The sequence below is a fragment of the Chrysemys picta genome, chromosome 1 (genome assembly GCF_011386835.1).
Source record: "Chrysemys picta bellii isolate R12L10 chromosome 1, ASM1138683v2, whole genome shotgun sequence".
NCBI classification, from domain to species: domain Eukaryota; kingdom Metazoa; phylum Chordata; order Testudines; family Emydidae; genus Chrysemys; species Chrysemys picta.
Genome location: NC_088791.1, coordinates 17,866,792 through 17,890,113, shown reverse-complemented (window position 1 = coordinate 17,890,113; position 23,322 = coordinate 17,866,792). Strand labels below are relative to the sequence as shown.

Below are 23,322 nucleotides of genomic sequence, written 5' to 3'. Positions count from 1 at the left end.
GGTTTAAGTGCAGTTTGATTTATGGATAAAGAATCAGATTGGTTCTTATTACAACAAACCAGTTGTCTATTTTTATTAGAAACCAGCTGGCTGAATCTTAGCTTGCCTATGCTCTAAATTATTGTCAGTCCAGTTTTTGTATGAAAAAAGACAGAATGTAATGTCTACTTCAAAGCAACATTCTGATCTCATTTAAAGTAGTGTAATTCCACACACTTCAATAGAGTTACATTATTGTAAACAGTAGTGAAACCAGATTCTTGGCGCCAAATTCTTTGCTGATGTAACTCCATTGACTTCACCAGCAGAGAATTTGGCCCTTGGTTTCTAGTAACTAACTTGTGTTTTAATATTTTAAGACTGATTAATATTCCTCCCTCCCCCAAAGTTAGTATCACCTAATGTTGTATGATCCTTTCATATCTCACAAGCTAAACTTGTCCAGGTGTGGCTAGCTCTTGAAAACCTAGGAAGTGATACTGGTGATTCAGTAGGTGGCATTGTTCCTTCTAAATCAGTAATGAACTAATGCCCTGGAATGGTGTTAATGTCACTCTTCTGCTGGAGGTGCTATCTTCTGCAAGAGACATACATCTGAGGTTCTGACTTCTTATGGACGTTTAAGATCTTCAAGCATTTATTAATCAGAACATCAGTGGTTAACCCCGTGTTCTTAGACAAACTCCAACTTGCTTAATAACATTCTGTCAAACTACATGTCCCTCCCAGTTTGATCTGAATAAGATATTCTGCATTTCCTACCCAAAACTAGTCTACTTTTGCTGCATGGTGTTAAATTGTGCAACATTTTGTCTCAGATGCCACAGGTTGCTTTGTAGTAGGGTGACCAGACATCCCGATTTTATTGGGACTGTCCCGATATTTGCTTATTTGTCCTGCGTCCCGACCTATCTTCGGTCGGGACGCAAATTGTCCCGATATTTTGCCTCCGCTCCTTCCCCCATTGGATCCCTCCCCAAATACCCGCCCTGGCCCCGCCTCCAGCCCCGCCCCCTCACTGCCCCATTGGATCCCTCTCCAAATCCCCACTCTGGCCCCGCCTCTTCCCCAAGCATGCCGCATTCCTCCTCCTCCCCCCTCCCTCCCAGACTTGTGCTGATCAGCTGTATGACAGTGCAAGCGCTGGAGGGAGTAGCACGCTCCGGCAGCCGTTTTTTCTTTTTTTTTTTTGCTCCACTGCCGGCTTTTTTTTTTTTTTTTTGCTCCGCCCCCCCCGTGTCCCGATATTTCACCTGTGTGATCTGGTCACCCTACTTTGTAGCAATATACACGTATATTTACTATTGTGTAAATACAGTGCAGAGAGACGGTTAAGGAAGGAGCGGATAAACGGGTTTCGCTTTCTAGTCAATAATTTGGTTTTTGAACTCAGTCATGACTACATTTTCATATGAAACTATCATGGAGCCAAGTGAACACATATAACCAGATTTTCACTCTCTCTCTGTCAGGTGATGTCAATGGAGCTATGCCAGTTTGCACCAGCTGAGAATCTGGCTCATAGCTTGCCTGATATTTATAACCAAAATAATACATGGGTGGATACTGTGTAGCCTCATGGACATTTTAGCAATAGTTTTTAAACCAAGGTAGAGGGAAACATTACTGACAACATATGGGAATAGCGCAATTTGTTCGATACCAAGGATGGCTGCCACACCCTGTTAGCCAATACAGGAATAATTGCTATCAGCATACACCAGCTTGGAATTGTGTGGGTCTAAAAATGGCTGCATTTGCTGATGCCAACTATTTTTTCCTCCATGCTGCTGAGAATGCCACTCCACATACTCTGGCAGAAGAGGTACTTTGTCTCCCCGGGTCCCGTGACAAGAAGAGAAAGCCCTTTGTCCACCTACAGTAGAGCTGGTGATGAAAAAGGAAGTGTGAAACACTAGCTACTGTTACCAGCAACTGAGCCATAAAGGATGATTCTGCCAAGAGGACACAAGCTTGTTCAGCCTCCTGTATTGAGCTACTGAAAGCTGAACATAGAGAGGCTGGTATCACTAGAGAGATCTCTGCTGTATGTATGACTGTGCTTATCTGAGCCAATAATTCCCGTAAAGTTAGGGCTTTGTTATCATACTGATTCAGAGATACAAGTTGCTCTCAGAAATAATAATGATACTTGGCCTCTTGTACCTTCCATCAAAGGATCTCAAACATTATAAATTACTGCTTGTTTCACAACAATCCTAAGAAGTAGGTAGATATAGAATCATAGAACTGTGGGGCTGGAAGGGACTTCAAGAGGTCATCAAGTCCAGCCCCTGTACTGAGGCAGGACCAAATAAACCTAGACCATCTCTAACAGGTGTTTGTCCAACTTGTTCTTAAAAGCCTCCAATGATGGGGATTCCACAAACTCCCTTGGAAGCCTATTACACAGCATAACAGTCCTTATAGTCAGAAAGTTTTCCCTAATATCTAACCTAAATTTCCCTTTCTGCAGATTAAGCCCCTTACTTCTTGTTCTACTTTCAGTGGACATGGAGAACAACTGTTCACTATCCTCATTACAACAGCCCTTAACATATTTGAAGACTGTTTTCAGGTCCCCTCTGAGTCTTCTTTTCTCAAGACTAAAGCTGCCCAGTTTTTTAAACCTTTCCTCATAGATCAGGTTTCCTAAATCTTTTGTCATTTTTGTTGCTGTTGTATGGACTCTCTCCAGTTTGTTCACATCTTTCCTGATGTGTGGAACCCAGAACTGGACACAGTCCTCCAGCTGAAGCCTCACCGGTGTCAAGCAAAGCAGGACAATTACCTCCTATGTCTTACGTACAACACCCCACAATGACATTAGCTTTTTTTGCAACTGCATCACTTTGTTGACTCATTCAATTTCTGATCCACTACAGCCACATCCTTTTCAATGCTACTACCAGTTATTCTCCATTTTGTAGTTGTGCTTTTGATCTTTCCTTCCTAAGTGTATTACTTTGCAGGTCTCTTTATTGAATTTCATCTTGTTGAATTTAGACCAATTCTCCAATTTGCCAAGAATTCTAATCCTGCCCTCCAGAGTCCTTGAAACTCCTCCCAGTGTGGTGTTACCTGAAAATGTTATAATCATACTCTACTCCATTATCCAAGTCATTAATGAAAATATTGACTAGTACTGGACTCAGAAAGAGTAGGGGACTCTGAGTATTGTCTTTCAACCAGTTGTGTGCCCACCTTATAGTAATTTCATCTAGACCACATTTCCCTAGTTTACTTATGAGAAGTTCAAGAAGGGCTGCATCAAATGCCTTACTAAAAATCAAAGTATATCACAGCTACAGCATCCCCCCATCCACTAGGCCAGTAATCATGTCAAAGAAGGAAATTAGGTTGGTTTGGCATGATTGGTTCTTGACAAATCCATGGCTGGCTACTCTTTATATCCCTATTATCCTCTAGGTGCTTATAGATATCCCGGTTTTAATAATATCCCCGTTTTACAGATGGGGAGGCACACAACCGAGGATTGGATTAAGGTAGCCCAAGGCTCCAGGCACTCACCCCTCATAGTAGGCTCTCTCGTCATAGTCTGTCTTGGAGCATGTAGTGGTGGCAGTGGCCCCCTTCCCAGAAAAAGGGCTGTGGTAGTAAGCCTGGCAGCAGGAATCTCCTTCCTCGGCTCTAGGGGCTGCTCTTCCTTCCCCTGCTGGAAATTGTCTGCAGAGGCAGGCAGATATCAGTGCATTGGTTGCACTGCGCATGTTTTCAAGCTTTACTTTTCTTTGCTAGTGTAAGCGGAGTCTGAATGAGCTCTCCCCTGACATCTAGTGGTGAGCTGCGGAAGAGGACTTCAGGAGCTGATCTCGTTTGCATGGGCACACCCACCTTGCCTAGGTGCTCAGCATGATGGGATTACTTGCCCAAATGATCACTTTTGGCTGGTATTGGATCCCCAGTCTCCTTCTTATTGGGGCAGGAGTAATAAAGGGTTGTTATCCTTGTTGTGTGAACTGAGGGCAGCAGAACTGTACTTGACATACCCTGATTGAGGGACTCACCCTCAACTCAATGGCACTCTCTAGGCAGGGGACATGGGTTCCAAAGCCCATTGAGTAGAAAGAGGGTGGGGACAGATAGCTGTGTCTGGGTTGGTCCTGCTTAAGGGTGTTAGACACTGCCTAACTTCATTGTGTAATGAATGAGCTAATTTAGACTTAATTGAGAGTCTTGTTGCATGGTGCAGAGCTGAAATCACTGATATCTAGGTATAAGTGTTAGACCTGCTTTGGGACAGTGTCTCTGTTGCAAGAGACTGCCCGGTGTGCACCAGCAGTGAGGCTCTCCCACTAACAGCTGAAATTGTTGAGAGTTGTGTTAAGTGGTGGGACCTGAAGACAGCTTGGCAGATCAGCAATTTGCTAGTGGAGAGGACTGGAGCAGAGTCCTGCAGAGAGCTGTGGCAGTCGGCCAGGAGGGCGGCTGGTGGGGACTTCTCAGTAGGGTGGCTGGCAGAGAGGTGGGAAGTGCTGATTATCCAGCAGGGTGGCTGACGAAGAGGAGTAATGAGCAAGTGCCCAGGCAGTGGAGCGAGTAAGGTGCCTTCTTACCCCCCCCCACTACCACCCAGGGTGGGAGGTGAACTCTGCAGATGTGCCTCTCAACTCTGGGTCTTCACTGACCAAGGATAACAACTGTGAGTGGGGTGCAGAGAAGAGATAGGCACATTAAAGGGACTTTTGGTTGCTGGACTTAAGAACCTGAGGGGAAAAGGACACTGCCCAACTTACTTGGGGGTGGGTCTTTTGCTCATGGTTTATGTTTATGAACCCTGTTTGCTGTAAAAAGCAACAGAGGGTCCTGTGGCAACTTTAAGACTAACAGAAGTAATGGGAGCATAAGCTTTCGTGGGTAAGAACCTCACTTCTTCAGATGCAAGCCTGTTTGCTGTGTTTTCCCAAATTAATGCTCAGTTACTTTTCTCCTTTTATTAAAAGTTGCTTTGCTACACAAGAGGGGAAGTATCGCCTCTTAGAGATGCCCAGGGGGTGGTGTGTAATTGTCCCAGGTCACTTGGTGGGGGCTTGAGCCGGTGTTGTGTTGTTGAAAAGGAACCCCTAAATACTTGGACCAATTGCAACCCCTTACCTTAAGCTCGGTCTTGGGCTCCAGCCCTGGGCGGCAGGGCTGAAGCATGTAACTTAGCTTTGCGGGGCCCCCTATGGCATGAGCCCCAGGCAATTGCCCTGCTTACCACCCCCTTATACCAGCCCTGCACTTGCACCCCCCTAAACCCATCTCGTGATCCGTTGGGGTTGAGAAACACCGCAGTAGATGACACTCCTCCTAGGAACCTGGTAGCCCTTATCTTCGGGAGAAGACGTTTTGCTGGGCCAAGGGTTTCAAAACTGCTGCCTAAAGTTAGGCTCTTAAGTCCATTTTTGAGGCACCTAAATAAGTGGCCTGGTTTTAAGTGGTCTGAGCTCCCAGCCACTGATTTCATCGATGGAGGCAAACAATTGCTCTTGAAAATGCTGTAAAATTGCCTACATTGTGGTTTAGTCTGACCTCGTTAAACCACAATTGAAGGGGTGTGGGATGAGGGAAATAACCATTTAAAAGAAATCAGGAATGCCTGTGAAAAGGAGACAGCTGTTACAAGCATTGACACAGGAATTCCAGCCTGTGATCAGGCAGCCAGCTGCAGCCAGCAAAACCAATTGAGAAAAGCTCATAAGTGGAGGTCTGCACCTGGCATGCTGTGTATGCGCCTGGTTGGGTGGTTTTGAGAAGGGAAGGAAGTCTTAATAACGGAACTCAATCAAATGAGAGTGAAACTAACAATGTAGCTGTATGGAGGCCGTATTGTAAGCGATCACTTATTAATTGTCTTGCAAAGAAAAATAAATGGTTCAGGGTCTCTCCCAAAGGAGCTATCAATGTTTAGGAAAGTTTCAGGACCTCTGTATAAGCTACTTGCCTTTTTACCATATAAATTGAGGCTAATGGCAACCAGGCTGTACAAACTGAAGTCAGAGGCATTTAGTTTTTGCTAATATAACACCACCTTGGGATGGGTCATTTGCAGGGACTGAAGCAAGGACCAATGAGTTTAAACAAAAATGTGGATTCATTGGCCTGGGGGCAATGGCAGACTCAAGGATCTTTATATGGTCCAGTCACTAGAGGGGGACAAAGACACACCTGGCTAGTGTTGCACACAAAAAGTTCAGCTCTTAAGTTGTTCAACTGTCTATATTGAACAGTCAGTCAGGGCCGGACACTACTACCTTATTCATGCTGAATAGCACCTCACTCCACAAATTACTCTGATTTATAATCCAGCCCTCAGTATTGACAGTTTGCTAGTAGAACCATGGGACTGGCCACCCTAAGCACATGTCCTCACCTCTAAGGCACCCCCTCATGCCTGGGTACAGCATTACAGGAAGTCCTCATCTCTGGCACCCCCTCTTGGGCTCTCCCTCAGACCTGCTTCTTCTCTCAACTCCCCCTCTGTGTTCTGGCCCTCCAGCCAGGTCACAAAAGTCTAAACCCCTTCCAAGAAAATCTTTAGAGTAATAGCTCATCTGCCTCTCTCAGGCGTCAGTGGAGTTCCTTTGTAAGCTGTATCTCAGAGCTTCCCCGGTAGAAGCCTAACCTACTCCTGTAGTATTCCTCCTCTGTTGTTATCTGTCTGGTTAAACCCTGTCCCAGGGCTTCGCTCCTCCAAGGAGACCTGTCTCCGCTGTGGTCTCTTTCCAACTGAGCTCCCTCAGGCTACTTATAAGGTTAGCTCTGCTTCCTCTGACCAGGAGGCAATTGGTTAATCACCCTTCCCCGCCCAGGTGCAGAGCATGTCTAATTGGGGTTCTTCCCTTGCCTTGCAGGTAATGGGGGTTAAACCCCATCATAGTCAGCTATGTCACATGGCATTGTTTCTGTGTGCTGATTGGATGGATGGCCTTAACTTTGTAACTTACTTTGCTTCTGCCTGAAATGAATTTTATTTAGTCACAAATTGAATTTTGTTTATTAAGTGAATATTTTAGCCACAGGCACAACCATTGATTTCCACAAACATAGCGTATGAATGTTTGCAAAAAGCAAACAATGAGGTGTGAACATAGCTGAAATGAAATGGAAAGAACCAAAATGGTTGCAAATACTTTTTGTCACTAATCATCTTCCTCTTAACACTGTTACGTGAGGGAGGAGGCGTTATTTAAAGTTAGCTAAAAAAATTCCAACAAAAAACTCTTACCTCTCCCCCTTTTTTAACTATTGGTGGAAAAAAAGTTTCCCACCCCCAACATAAAATAAAATAAAAAAAAATCATGTTGATTGCTTATGCTGGAAAACCAAAAGTTTTCACAGAAAATTGTGGGGAAAAAAGTGATTTTTTTAAATGTTCACGAAATATACTTACCTTTTTGAGAAAAAAGGTCCATTTTTATTACTTACAAATTGTGAACACATTGAGATGAAGATTAAACTTTGCTCAATAGAAGCATATGGAATCTCTATATACATGGAATATGTGATTCCAGTCTTAGATGATGATGTCTTTTCAAGGGGGTATGAAATCTGAGTAACATCTCTTCCCATATCAGAAATTACTGAGTGAGTTTCTATGGCTGGTGTTATGCCGGTCAGACTAGATGATCATCATGGTCTCTGCTGGCCTTAAAATCTATGTATCCTTCTGTCAGGCAGCTAAACTTACTGGATAAGCTAAGCCAGTGTTCTTCACTGCAAGGCCCATGAGCCACTGGCGGCTCCCATGGACCCTAAGTGTGGCTCCCAGTTGATTGCACTCTCCGGTGATGCAGTGGGGCTACAGTTAAGGCAGGTGCCCTTCCTGTCCCAGCCCTACGCTGCTCCTGGAAGCGGCCAGCGCACCCCCGGGGGGTAAGTGGAGGGACAGAGGTCTCAGCATGCTGCTCTTGCCTGCAAGCACTGCCCCCGCAGCTCCCATTGGCTGGGAACAGGGAACTGTGGCCAATGGGAGTTCCGAGGGCGGTGCCTGCAGAGAGGGGCAGTGCACAGAGCCATGTGCCCGCCCCAGGGGCTGCAGGGGGCACGTTGGCCCCTCCCAGGAGTGGCTTGGGGCCGGGGCCGCCCAAAGTAAGTGCCGCCCCCTTCAATGGGCAGGTTCTGAATAACTCGTCCCCCACCCAACCTGCAGCCTCTCGGAGCCAGCCCCCCCATACCCCCTCCTGCACCCCAAGCCCCAGCCCTGAGCCCCCTCCCAGAGCCAGCCCCCTCGCCCCCTCCTGCACCCCAAGCCCCAGCCCTGAGCTCCCTCCCAGAGCCAGCCCCCCCATACACCCTCCTGCACCCCAAGCAATATTACCAATAACGGTGATATTACCATATCAACCAACAAAGAACTCGGAGTGTTCAACCGTCTGTGTTGGGTATGTGTTCCACTGTCTGTGTCACATTGAAGGTTTTTTGCCAAAGTCGCCCCCACTTCAAAAATAGTGAAGAACACCGAGCTAAGCATTAGCAAAGTAAAAGTCAATGGAGCTGTGCCAATTTAAACTTGCAAAGAATTTGTCCCAATGCAATAAATATCAAGAACCAGTTTGCTGTTCTGTCAACAGGAGCAGAGAAGCAGTTTCCCAAGGCTGAGGAAGAAGAGACCCCCTGGTCCCCAAGGCTGGGAGGGTCACGGCAACCACACCCAAGAGATGCAGAGTGTTGGTGGTTGGGGACTCCCTTCTAAGAGGGATGGAGGCATCCATCTGCCAACCTGACCTGATGTTCCTGGGGGCAGAGGTGCTGGAACAATGTGTATAGTGGGGGTGCTGAGAGCCATTGAACCAAACTGTAAACCCTATATGTGATGGAAACCACTTCAAGCCAGCACCCTCTGCACCCCTAGTTCCAGTATCTATGCCGGAGTGTGTGCTGCCTGTTTGGAGTCTGAATCTGAGACATCGCTGAAAGGTTGCTGAGGCTCATCTGTCCCTCTGACCACTACCCCATGCTGCTCATCCGTGCGGGCACTAATGATACTGCCAGGTCTGACCCAGATGAAAGCATGGCTGCACAGATGGTGTTGAATGAAGGGCTTCGGTTTCCTCGACCATGGGATGTTGTTCCAGGAAGGAGGAATAGTGCCAAGGCATCTTCCTCGAGTGTAATGCCTTTCTGCGATGGTCTTTCCTAGACACTGCCACCTGTTATTGTTTGCACCATTGCTCAGCGCATACGGTATCATCGGGGCTGGAATCAGACTGAGAGTTCCTTAGGGACTCATGGGACTGTGACTCATGTCTTTGTGCAGTACAATGTACACTCTTGCCCCATAGTGAAGAATAAGTAATGATACAAAATCTGGACTGGAGGGGAAGCTGCAAGTCCAGCTTGTTTAAATTTGGTTACATGTGCGCAGTAGAGAGTGAGGGAAAGGCTGAATCAATGAAAGGTATGTCGGTCTCGGTATCAGCTGCATCACAGAGGGCCCATTCCAAGAGCAGAAGGCCACTGAACAGATTTCCTCATTCCAGGATCCTAATTAGCCATCTGTGGTCGGGAACTGGAAGTCTGGTTTGGTTCATTCTGTGGAAGAATAAAGGGGAAGACCAGAGTATGATTCCGCTTGATTCGATTAGATCGACATTTCTGCGTACATGGAAGCGGAATCTATTTTTTGTTGTTGCTGAATGTTGACCCAGCTGAAGGTTAGATAAAGGAAGGACAGTGCATCCCTTCAGACAATAGGTATATGGAAGCAAAGAAATCAGAGCTGAGTAGTCCCAGATGGGCCTTTAGTAAATACATTTCAAACGTGCATGTGGTGTCTTAGCCATCTGCTGTATTTATATGCCAGTCTATTGAATTGGCATTGTTCCCACTTATACTGCTGAGGGGCTGCCTGCCTTGAGACAGTCTTGCCGGAATTGTAATTTCCATTTTCTGTTATCATCATGCATTTATATTGGTGCTGATCTAACACCCATTGATATTCCTGGTAAGACTCTCATTGACTTCCGTGGACACTGGATGAGGCCAATAGTGCCCAGAAGTGCACTAGCTTTTTACCACACAAATCGGATGACAGATCCTTTCCCTGAAGAGCTTACACACAAAACAAACTTATTCCCTTTCCTTCATTGCTTTAAGGTATACTGCCTTTGACTGTGCTTACAAAGCTCACCCAATAGCCCCACATTTAAATTTTGTTTAAATAATGGAAGAGGATGTTTAGTTTGTTTTTTTTACAAATTCAAGTATGACTAGAAAAGTATTTCTTTGACTTTTAAAATGATGAATCCATGAAAATGTGTTGTTTTGGACATATTCAATGCCCGGCAGTGCTACAAACAGTCTAAGATTCTCATGAGAGGATGATAACTGGAAACCAAAGCTGATTATAAACAGAAAGTGAAGCTGACAAATTTAGTTTCATTGAGTGAAGTGCAGAAAGTAAAAAAACAACAAACACCCTCCCAACTCCATCAATGAAAAGTCAATAAAATTAAAATGTTATTTTAAGTCAACAACTTAAGGTGTCAGTAGTTTGCGTCAGTAATAATAATAAATGGAGGTATACCTATCTCCTAGAACTCGAAGGGACATCAAGTCCAGCCCCCTGCCTTCACTAGCAGGACCAAGTACTGATTTTGCCCCAGCTCCCTAAGTGGCCCCTGCAAGGATTGAACTCACAACCCTAGGTTTACTAGGCCAGTGCTCAATCCATTGAGCTATCTTTCCCCATAGACCACATGTCTACATTTTAAAAATAATATACGGCTTTTATATTTGGTATTATCTTGAATCTCTTGAATTATGGACAACCAGAATTCTGTTCTTGTCTCAAATGGAAGTGTAGTTCTTAGAAGATGCCATTTTATTTGCACTGTTGTTAAGCAACCTGGATTTAGCACCAAATTCCCAAATCTCTCTGTTTTGATATTACTCCTCACCATATTATCTTAGTGCCATGGGGAAAGTACCAAGTACTATTGTTGCTAACGCTAATTGAAGAGGAGTGATCTAATGTAAAATTGACTTGAGAACAAGGAGGAAGCTCAAGGAAGACATCTTGGAAGAAAGGAGGAAAACAGAAGGTGGTTACATGGTGAGCTGTATTAAATAAAGAATCTCATTTACTCCTTCTGACTACTTCTGACCAGAGACTTGCAGGGAACATTTTACTTCGTTAATTGGTGCTGTGGAAGTCTTAACCTATGAACAAAGCGTATCCTCCTAAAACAAATTTCAGTATTAAGAATGGGGCGTGTTGTGGACAGAACTGAGATTTCAATTTAGGTGAACAAGGGGGTGCTCTGCAGAATCCTTCTGCAGGACACTGGGGGAAGTAATGGAGAAGGATCTTTGTAAAATAGGGATCATGATACTTATCTCTATTGTAAAGAGCTTTGAGATCTCCTGATGAAAAGTGCTATACAAGAACGAGGTATTTTATTATTATTTAGGTATTAGTTTAAAATCATTGGCTCAGAGGTATTGGCAGCTCTAGGAATTGGAATATTTAGTGTCTTTCTTAAAGCCCCAGTGCGGGGAGGGGGCATGTGATTTCATGAGAATCTCAGCTTCCATTAAACTAAACAAAGCAAAACTTTGTGGTCCTCATGGTTGCAGAGAAAAGCTGGAAAAAGCAAAACCTAAAGGTTTAAAACCCAGACGGCAAATACAAAGAAGCCAAGGCCATTTTTGTTGGTGTGGGGTGGGGGGAGGGGCCTGATTCATGATTTTTGAGTGTTTGGGGTTGGCAATACTGAAATTCTGCCCTTGCCTGGCCCATGCAATGCCACTGAAGGCAGTGGGGCTATACAAACAAATAAGAACAAAGTTTGGCCCATAGTTTTGTCCATATGGAATCTGCTCACTTGTTAATTTCCTTTAACCCCTTGGAAAATGTGGACTAATGTATCTATTCAGATGTCCCGGATGTTTACATATGCACACATATTCTCTAAACATTTATTTGTATGGCATTTTCTGGACTGACAATGTGTCAAAGGTTAACTTCACTGATGTTTCACAGGCTACTCCTTCCTGCAACGTCGCCAGAGCTTGGACATGGAAAAACTATAGAACAGCATACTGCTTATCCAAAGAGTCATTTGCAAGTTAGACAAGAGAATCTCTTAAAAGTGTTTCAACTGTGGCTTTATCCACAATAGCAATAGAAACACTGCCTGGGAAACCAAGTTTATATCCTCTTATGCTTGGTTTCACAGGGCCTGTAAATTAATAATATATTATTTTTCAAAATATTAGCTAATGAATGTTAAGTGCACCACTGGAAGATAGGGAGTAAGAATTGTTATCCCTATTTTGCAGAGTTCACTGGCAGAACCAAGATTAGAACTCAGGTGTTCTTGGTGCCCTATCCCATGCCTCTTTCATTGATTTCTATGACCATTATGTGCATGGGTAGACAAGAGGATATGCACAAGGACCTCTGCTTCACTACTAGAGAAGAGTTGATACATGCAGCCATCAACTTCTCTGAAGCAGAGGAGGGATGCATTTTTTTAAGCAGAGGTCTTCTAGTCCAGTCCCCTGCACTCAGGGAGGACTAAAATATTATCTAGAGTAGACCATTCCTGACAGGTGTTTGTCTAACCTGCTCTTAAAAATCTCTAATGATGGAGATTCCACAACTTCCCTAGGCAATTTATTCCAGTGCTTAACTACCCTGACAGGAAGTTTTTCCTAACGTCCAACCTAAACTGCCCTTGCTGCAATTTAAGCCCATTGCTTCTTGTCTTATCCTCAGAGGTTAAAGAGAACAGTTTTTCTCCCTCCTTCTTGTAACAACCTTTTATGTACTTGAAAACTATTATCACGTTCCCTCTCAGTCTTCTCATCTCCAGCCTAAACAAATTCAATTTTTTCAATCTTCCCTCATAGGTCATGTTTTCTAGAATGTCAATCATTTTTGTTGCTCTTCTCTAGACTTTCTCCAATTTGTCCACATCCTTCCTGAAATGTGGTGCTGAGAAGTGGACACAATATTCCAGTTGAGGCTTAATCAGCATGGAGTAGATCAGAAGAATTACTACTTGTGTCTTGCTTATAACACTCCTGCTAATACATCCTAGAATTATGTTTGCTTTTTTTTTTTTCTTCCCAACAGTGTTACACTGACTCATATTTAGCTTGTGGTCCACTATGACCCCAGATCCCTTTCTCCAGTACTCCTTTCTGGGTAGTCATTTCCCATTTTGTATGTGTGCAACTGATTGCTCCTTCGTAAGTGGAGTACTTTGCCGTTGTCCTTATTGAATTTCATCCTATTTACTTCAGACCTCTTCTCAAGTTTGTCCTGATCAATTTGAATTTTAATCCTATCCTCCAAAGTGCTTGTAACGCCTCCCAACTTGGTATTGTCTGCAAACTTTATAAGTGTACTCTCTATGCCATTATCTAAATCATTGATGAAGATATTGAAAAGAAATGGACCCAAAACTGATCCCTGCAGGACCCCACTTGATATGCCCTTCCAGCTTGACTGCGAACCACTGATGACTACACTCTGAGAACATTTTTCCAAACAGTTTTGCATCCACCTTATAGTAGCTCTACCTAGGTTGTATTTCCTTAGTTAGTTTATGAGAAGGTCATGTAAGACAGTATCAAAAGCCTCACTAAAGTCAAGATATATCACATCTACCGCTTTTCCCCCATCAACAAGGCTTATTACCCTGTCAAAGAAAGCTATTAGGTTGGTTTGACACAGGGCCAGCTCCAGCATTTTTGCCGCCCCAAGCGGTGGGAAAAAAAGAAGAAGCCGTGATCGGTGGCACTTCGGCGGCAGCTCAACTGCCTCGGCTTCATTTTTCAACAGCCGCCGAATTGCCGCTGAAGGCCCAGATGTGCCACCCCTTTGTATTGGTCGCCCCAAGCACCTGCTTGCTGCGCTGGTGCCTGGGGCTGGCCCTGGTTTGATCATGACAAATCCATGATGACTGTTACTTATCACCTTCTAGGTGTCTGCAAATTGATTGCTTAATTATTTGCTCCATTATCTTTCTGGGTACTGAACTTAAACTGATAGGTCTGTAATTCCCCAGGTTGTCCTTATTTCCCTTTTCATAGATAGGCACTATATTTGCCCTTTTTTAGTCCTCTGGAATCTCACCCGTCTTCCATGACTTTTCGAAGATAATTGCTAATGGCTCAGATATCTTCTCAGTCAGCTCCTTGAGCATTCAATATAGATCTAGGATGTATTTCATGCAGGCCCTGGTAACTTGAAGACGTCTAACTTGTTTAAGTAATTTTTAATTTGTTCCTTCCCTATTTTAGCCTCTGGTCCTACCTCATTTTCACACACATTCATGACGTTAGATATCCAATTGCTACTAAACTTTTTGGTGGAAACCAAAACAAAAAGGTCATTTATTACTTCTGTCATTTCCACATTTTTCTGTTATTGTTCCCACCCCCCTCGTTCAGTAACGGGCCTACCTGTTCTTGGCCTTTCTCTTGCTTCCAATGTATTTGTAGAATTTTTCTTTTTACCCTTTATGTCTCTAGCTAGTTTAATCTCATTTTGTGCCTGGGCCTTTCTAATTTTGTCCCTACACACTTGTGGTATTTATTTAGATTCATATTTTGTAAGTTGACCTAGTTTCCACTTTTTGTAGGATTCCTTTTTGAGTCTCATATCATTAAATATCTCCTGGTTAAACCAGGGTGGCCTCAGTGCAGTCCGGTTTTAAGTGTTCAAAGCTATGAGATTTCCAGGTTTACCCATGGAAGATGCTCTACAATTTACTTGACCAGGCTGCTTCAATTTATCCAAATTTCAAGTCTTTGACATTTTTTTAACTGAAAATTATATTTGAGAAAAACAAAACAACCTTTTGTTGAAGATTTGAGCTCCAGAGCTGGTTGACATATTTTTCAAGGATCCAAAAAAAAAAAAAGTTGAAATGTCATCTTTTTTTTTTTTTCAAATGTCAGGTACCAGTGAAAAAATTCAAAAATATTTGTGATATTTTTTTTTACTTTTTTTAAAAACCAGCTCATTGTCAGCTTTTCTTGATATTCAGCCTATGTTTTCCCTCTCTTAATTTCAGTGCGTTGTTCCTCATTAGGAATATAGGAATTGCCGTAATCGGATCAGACCAACAGTCTATCTAGTTCAGTACTCTATCTCTGACAGTGCCTAGTACCACACACTTCAGAAGCAAGTGCAAGAAATCTGGCAGTTTATATGGGATAACCTGACCACTCTATTTTATTATTAATTATTATTATTTACATAATCATAGTGCCTAGGAGCCCTAGTCACGGACCAGGACGCCATTATGCTAGGCGCTGTACAAACATAGGACAAAAAGATAGTCTCTGTCTCAATTTAAGTATAAGACAAGACACAACGGATAGATACAGACAGGGAAGTACAAGGAAACAATGAGACTGTATTGGGCAGCATGCTAGGCTGTAGTATCAGTGCACCCACAGCCCAACTGTTGTCAAGTTTGCTGTAGACACCATGGAAAAGGAGAGTTTGAAGGAGGACAATGAGTCAGCTTTGCAGATGCTAATGAACAGCACCTCCCAAGCATGATGGGGACCCTGAGAGAAAGCACGGAGGTCCGAGTTGAAGATGATGCCCAGGTTGTGTGCCTGAGTGACAGGCAGGATGGTGGTGTTGTCTACAGTGATTGAGAGGGGGCAGCGAGGCTCCGGGGGGCAGATCATGACCTGTGTGTTAATCATGTTGCGCTTGAGCTGACAGGCAGTGATTTTTAGTTTGGACAGAAGGAGACAGGTCTGGAATAGAGACTTAGACCTGTGAGTTGTCAGCATTGAGCTGGTAGCTGAATTTGTGCTTGTGGATGAGATTATTCAAAGACAAGGCATAGCAGGAGAATTCCTTTTCATTCTTGGTGCTTATGCCTTCCAAATATATATAGTGTTATCTTGCTTTGTTGTTGCTTAGCTGGGCAAAGCTCTTTAAACCTCCTGTCATAAACCAGTCCATCCATCATGTGTTACTCTTCTCCAAACTCCCTCCAGTCAATCGCCACCTTTCTGATACTTAGATGTCTCTAACTGAACTCAGTATTCTAGATTGTCTCACACATCACCTTTCATTTCAAACCTCCTTTGTAAGGAAAGATACCACTGCTATATAAACACACAAAGTTGAACGTCAATGGGGAGTTTCCATATGCATTTGAGTAGCAGTGGAAGATGTTTTCATTAGGCACAGTTGTATATTTTATTAATATCTCAGTGGCCATTTTTCTTAACATGTATTAGTTTGCTACTTAGAGATTGACAGGAAAAAGGTCTGTCATGAGGTACAGCAGGGAGTCTAGAGTCTGATACATTGGCTTGTCATTTAAGTGTAGTTCAGCTAACAGACAGTCCCTTGAAGAGTATTTTGTAAAGTGAGTAGTACCATATGTGTTCAACAGAAGAAAACAAATGGCAGTATGTTAAATTGAGAAGATTGAAAAAATTGGGTTTGTTTAGTCTGGAGAAGAGAAGACTGAGAGGGGACATGATAACAGTTTTCAAGTACATAAGAGGTTGTTACAAGGAGGAAGAAGAAAAATTGTTCTTCTTAACCTCTGAGGATAGGACAAGAAGCAATGGGCTTAAATTGCAGCAAGGGAAGTTTAGGTTGGACATTAGGAAAAACTTTCTAACTGTCAGGGTGGTTAAGCACTGGAATAAATTGCCTAGGGAGATTGTGGAATCTCCATCATTGGAGATTTTTAAGAGTAGGTTAGATAAATGTCTATCAGGGATGGTCTAGACAGTATTTGGTCCTGCCATGAGTGCAGGGGACTGGACTAGATGACCTCTCGAGGTCCCTTCCAGTCCTATGATTCTATGCACCCAGGGTGATGAGCTTTTAAACAGGCCATTTCAAAATTAACAGAACAATTAAGAGCCGAATTCAGATGTAAGTGGGCACCTGGGCTGAATTTGGCCCAATATGTCCTTCTGAGCCTTAGAAGAGTAAAAGAAAAACCACGTCAAGGAAACTGTAATTTTGAACTAATGATTCAGAGGACAGGTCATCCTGGTGGCTTGGCTGAAATTTGCCTTCTCCATTTACTCTCAATGTCCAACCTACTGATGCGTTAAGCCAGTACATTTGAGCTTGTAATTAATTTATGAGCAAATTCACAGAACAATAAGCCAGTCTTGTCACTTGTCCTAATAGAACCTGTCTCAAATAGAAATGTAGCTAACATGCTTGATTGGTTTATGTGAGGAGAGCTGTGCGAATGAAATAAACCTGGAGTTACACCTTCAAGGTTAGCAATAGAGATGGTTCCAAATCAAAGCTGAATACCCCCAAACTTGGAGGAGTTTGAGATCCAGATCTGAACACTGGGGCTCAGCTCCATCAATAGTTATATATGTCACCTGAAGATTGTCTTGAAAGTTCCACCCGTCAAGGCGGTTTCTCAGTCTTTTTAAAATTCAGGGCCAGATCCTTAGCTAGTGTAAATAATCACAGCTCTATTGACTTACACCAACTGAGGATTTGGCCCTCTGTTTATTGAAAGTGTTTTTAAAAAGTATTCACAAACTACAGATGCTGATCTGTGTATATAGGACACATGCAGCTAATGCAGTTCCCAATCAGCGGTCAGACAGGACTACGCATTGTTTACAACACATGCCCTGTCTCAAACCAACATGCACAGTACTAGGCTGGCTTAGTGTCTACGATCATGTCTCTCTCTAGTGACTGGCCCTCTAAGGGTACGTGTACAGAGCAGCTGGGAGGCTGCTTCTAGGGTGACCAGATGAGAGAGAGAAAATATTGGGACACAGGGGTGGGGTGGGAGGGTCTGCCGGCGGAGAAAAAAAAAAAAACTGCTGCCGGCGGAGCGAAATATCGGGACAAATTGCGTCCCGACTGATCTTCGGACAAACACCTAAATATCGGGATGGTCCCGATTTTATCGGGATGTCTGGTCACCCTAGGTGCTTCCCAGCACAGGTAGACAGCTATGCACTGGTGCTGCTTGAGCTAGCGCATTAAAATTAGCAGCGTGGGCACAGCAGTACGGGCAATGGCTTGGGCAAGCCACCGTAGCACAGTCCCACTCGACCCCCCTGGACATGTACTTGGGTGGCTAGCCAGAGCTGTGGCCACATTGCTATTTTTAGCATTCTAGCTCGAGTACGGCTAGCTCGTATGTAGCTAGCGTTCTCCCAGCGGCTGTGTCGTGTACACATACCCATAGAGACCAAACCCTGCTCTATACACTGCGTTTTTGGAGAGGACTGAGGGCACACGTCCTGCACTGATGAAGGGATAGAAAGAATGTTTTGTAGGTGGCTGTCGGAGTTGCTGCTGAATTTACTTTAATTCTTTTGGGATTTTATTGTACTAGTGGTGTGTTAGAGCATCGAGAGCCTTGAATAGGTGTCTTTTTAAGTCATTATTTAAATCTTAAAACTATACTATTCCTTGATGAAAGAAGTTACTCCTTTAGCTCCAGTGGAAAGACTTCGCTTTTGATATGGAAGATCTCAGGTTCAATCCCCCCTATGACCATGATGCCTTTACGTCTGTAACCAGCATTTGTTTCACTTCCCATTCTCTGTTACTATTGTAGCTCCCTGGAGCAAGAGCGTGCTGTAGTGTACAATATCCCCTCTAGCTCATATATGCAATCATATACTAAGTACTCAAAGACATAGACGAGCTACACAATTAAGGGTAGAAGGTGGCATAGAAAACTTCTGAGGGAATAGAAAAAAACCCCACTCCCCCCGAAATAGCTTGATGCACTAAGATTAGTAAAGGGAAATATTTTTAGGGAAGGGTAAATGGGTTTGGGGAAAAATAAGAATTCCTCAAAATTTTTGCCCATGTTTAGAATCAAACTGAACCTCTTTGGCGGTTCTGAAATGTATGGAAAACTTCTTCAGAATATTTTCCCCATGCCCTTTGTACTTCTGAGGCCCGGGCTAAAACAGAGGAATCATAAATCTTGTGAGAAAGTTTGTTCTCATGACATTCCGAGCCCAGTCTCACATACCCAACATGTCTGTATAATTCAAATAAATACCCAGATGGTTGGGTACTTGTTTGAACTCTGAGCTTTTGGAGGTTCACTGGTATAAGCGGGATGGATATCACTCTAGGGGACTTATATGCCCCCCCCCTTACTGCAGTATCTGAGCAGCTCATGATATTTAGTGTGTTTATCCTTACACCACTCCCATAAGATAGGGAAGTGCTATTATCCCCATTGTATAGATGGAGAACTGAGGAATTAAGTGATTGGCCCAAGCTCAGAAAGTCTGCAACAGAACAGGGAACTGAACCCAGGTCTCCTGAGTCCCATGCTAACGCCCAAATTACCAGACCATTCTTCCTCACACAGACCACTAGAGTCTAATGTGCTCTTCCTTTATTAAAGCCATCTTCCAGGGAGCACACAAGAAGAGGATCATAACACTTAGGGTGGAATTTTCAGAGAAACCTAAGGGGATTGGGCACCATTTGCCTTAGCTTATGTAAAAAAGGGGGAAAACCCCACCTCTGGATGTCCTCCTCGCCTCTGCATTCCCATGTTTTAGGTATCCTGACTCAACTTTTTTATAGTTTGGACCATATTTTAATAGAATATACATTCTCATGTCACCTCCGCTCCCATTCTCGATGACACAGACCACTTACTCTCCTGTTACATGGGATGGCTAGTTGGCAGCCGGTATCAAGCGGAGTGCCCCAGGGGTCAGTCCTGGGGCCGGTTTTGTTCAACATCTTTATTAATGATCTGGATGATGGGCTTAATTGCACCCTCAGCAAGTTTGCAGATGACACTAAACTGGGGGGAGAGGTAGATATGCTGGAGGATAGGGATAGGGTCCAGAGTGACCTAGACAAATTGGAGGATTGGGCCAAAAGAAATCTGATGAGGTTCAACAAGAACAAGTGCAGAGTCCTGCACTTAGGAAGGAAGAATCCCATGCACGGCTACGGGCTGGGGACCGACTGGCTAAGCGGCAGTTCTGCAGAAAAGGACCTGGGGATTACAGTGGATGAAAAGCTGGATATGTATCAGCAGTGTGCCCTTGTTGCCAAGAAGGCCAATGGCATATTGGGCTGTATTAGCAGGAGCATTGCCAGCAGATTAAGGGACGTGATTATTCCCATCTATTCAGCACTGTTGAGGCCACACCTGGAGTATTGCGTCCAGTTTTGGTCCCCCTACTACAGAAATTATGTGGACAAATTGGAGAGAGTCCAGCGGAGGGCACTGAAAATAATTAGGGGCCTGGGGCACATGACTTACTAGGATAGGCTGAGGGAACTGGCCTTATTTAGTCTGCAGAAGAGAAGAGTGAGGAGGGATTTGATAGCAGCCTTCAACTACCTGAAGGGGGTTCCAAAGAGGATGGAGCTAGGCTGTTCTCAGTGGTGGCAGATGACAGAACAAGAAGCAATGGTCTCAAGTTGCAGTGGGGGAGGTCTAGGTTGGATATTAGGAAACACTATTTCACTAGGAGGGTGGTGAAGCACTGGAATGGGTTACCTAGGGAGGTGGTGGAATCTCCATCCTTAGAGGATTTTAAGGCCCAGCTTGACAAAGCCCTGAGTGGGATGATTTAGTTGGTGTTGGTCCTGCTTTGAGCAGGGGATTGGACTAGATGACCTCCTGAGGTCTCTTACAACCCTAATATTCTATGATTCTATGAACGTAATATTAGGAAAGGATCTAATGCAATGTAGCTGCTGCCATCCAGGAGGAGAACCAGTACCATGTGACCAGCCATGTCAACAGACAACCAGCAAACAGTGCATGGCCCACAGTTTGAGCAGCTGTAGACCACATCTGCCTCTGTAAAGCATAAGGCCAAAGGAAGAATGAATGGAGCCACCTAAATAGAGCAACAATTGCCTCACAGTCCAAAATGGACACATCAAAATAATTTATTTCAATGGCAGTTAGGTGCCTAAATACCATTGAGGATCTGGGCCTAAATTACTTGCTCAAGATCACGGAAGATGTCTGTGGTAGAGCAGGGAATGGAACTCAGATTTTGTGAGCCCCGTTCAGGTGCTGTAACCACACAATCTTCCTTCCTCACTGAGCAAAGTGTCATTTCAGTGGCCAGCATCAAGCCACTTCATGTTGAGAAATAAAACAGCTCCCTTTACATATTATTACAACTCTCTTGGGTTCTTGGCCGGACTTTAAGTGAAACTCTTCCCCTGTGTAGTTCTGCAAGGGTTGGAGGTCAGTAAGAACAGCATGTGCTGCCTGAGAGGAGCGGGGAGATGTGGATAAATTAATAAAAAGAACCGAGCAGTGCATTATTCATTGCTTCCATGACACAAGGAAGGAAAGTTTCTAAGGGCTGGACTCCTATGTGCGCATGCAGTAGTGGGTCTGAAAAGATGCGTGATATAATTGACTACGCAGGGCTAATATAGGACCTAATCTTCTCCCTTCTGAAGAAAGCATAAAACCAGCCTCCCTCTTTAATAATGAATGATCCAGCCGGGGCCTGAAAGTACATTTTTGATTTTCATCAGTGACAGAGGATGATTTCAATTTTTGCTTTGTTAATCAATATTTGAGCTGTGTCACTGGAGCTGGTTATGCTATTGTTGTGATGTCACTGATACACACGTTAATATTATTATAGCTGGGAAGATCAGGCTACATTATCTTTTTGCTGCTTTGGCCAGGTAACTTGAGGCCGCAGCCCTATTGACTTAGCCCTGTCTAACGCTGAAGCATCTGTGCTGTAACCGTAGCCTGCTGTGGATATGGTGCTTTTGTGAGAGCTTTGTTTAACTGCTGACAGCTTTGGGGAAGAGCATGAAACTGTCTCAAACATTTTCACTGTACCTGCACCTCTCCCGCCCAAAGACGCTACCTGCCAGAGGATATTAGAGAATGGCTGGCTGAGGACTGAGGGGAATGTTTGGACGGTAACCCGCTCCTAGGGATTTGCCAGAGAAGCCACTGGAATGTTCTTTACTTCAGAGAAGGGGCTACTCTCTCTCTAGGAAGCCTGGAGTGACATTATGCTACCTGCCTTTATTTTTGGTTCTCTTTAGGATGTGAATGCTGGCTCCTGACTATGCTTTGGTGGAAAGCAGGCTAGGCAGAGACAACATCCTGTTATCCAAAATGCATCCGTTCCCTTGTTCGGCCCTGCTTACCTGTTTTGGAAGCGTGCGAGAAAACACTCCTTTCGACCAAACTGACGGGAACCCCTTAGCCGCTGAGGTGCAAAAGGCTGAAACGGACTCAATGATATGCAGGCAACCCTCTGCAAAAGGAGCTGGCAGTGTGAGTCACAGCGGAGAGAAGAGTGGGGAGGAGATGTTCCAAGCCAGCAGCTGCTCAGAAAAACACAGCAGCGCAAACAGCAATTCAAGTAATCATGTTGTTGCTCAGCCCGCACCTACTCCTACAGATCCATCTATGCTTCCTGAGAATGAGCCGGACCATGATCCCATTACAGTCCAGACTCACATCCCTAGACCATCAATCATTGGCGTGCCAAAGGTGAGTGCTCTAAATGCTGATATACGGAGTGATAGAAGTGGCTCTTTAATAAACCAAAGCATAAAAAGCAAACGCATCATCTATTTTGTATTGATTGGAACAAGACAGGGCTAATGGTCGCTCATACTTAAATAACACAACACGGCAGCTATTGCTTTTCTGGGCTATTATAGGAAGGCTTGGGGAATATTAGTAATAATACTGTGCACTTCTGCAGTGCTTTTCATTCACTGATCTCTCCCTATTCTTTGTGACCCACACTTATTTTTGGACCTTATCCAAAGCCCATTGAAGTTTTTCCATTTACTTCACTAGGCTCTGGATCGGGCCCTTCGTCATGTTGTCTTCAGTTTTAGAGTGTACACATCTTACGGCCGGATTTCTCCATGTCTTCTGTAAATACAATCTCTCCTGGCTTTAATGAGAAACAATACGGCATGTAGCACATTTATGGGCCCTATCAATCAATAAATAAGAATAAACAAATGTGATATGCAAATTTCCACCAGGCCAGAAAGTGACTGAGTTAGGAATAGAACCCAGGTCTCTTGACTCAACTTTTTAATAGCGTGGGCTATATTTTAATAGAACATTCTTATGTTACCTTCCCTCGGCCATTCACAATGACTAGGACCCTACCAAATTCGTGGCCATGAAAAATACATCATGGACTGTGAAATCTGGTCTTGTGTGTGCTTTTACCCTAAACTATTCAGATTTCATGGGGGAGACCAGTGTTTTTCAAATTGGGGGTCCTGACCCAAAAGGGAGTTGCAAGAAGGTCACAAGTTTATTTTAGGGGTGCTCACGGTATTGCCACCCTTACTTCTGTACTGTCTTCAGAGCTGTT

General features: G+C 44.0%; 1 long non-coding RNA gene across 2 annotated transcripts; it reads right to left on the bottom strand.

Annotated features, from left to right (window-relative positions):
• Positions 1-110: 110 nt before the first annotated feature.
• Positions 111-22,264, bottom strand: LOC122174603 (uncharacterized). 2 transcript variants are annotated; one of them, XR_006176676.2, is made up of 3 exons: positions 22,124-22,264; positions 8,342-9,537; positions 111-3,687 (listed from the first exon to the last, which is right to left on the bottom strand). It is a non-coding gene; the product is annotated as an uncharacterized LOC122174603 (long non-coding RNA). The 2 variants fall into 2 exon arrangements; XR_006176677.2 differs by lacking the exon at positions 111-3,687 and having other exon boundaries at positions 6,972-9,537.
• Between the last annotated feature and the right edge of the window lie 1,058 nt (positions 22,265-23,322).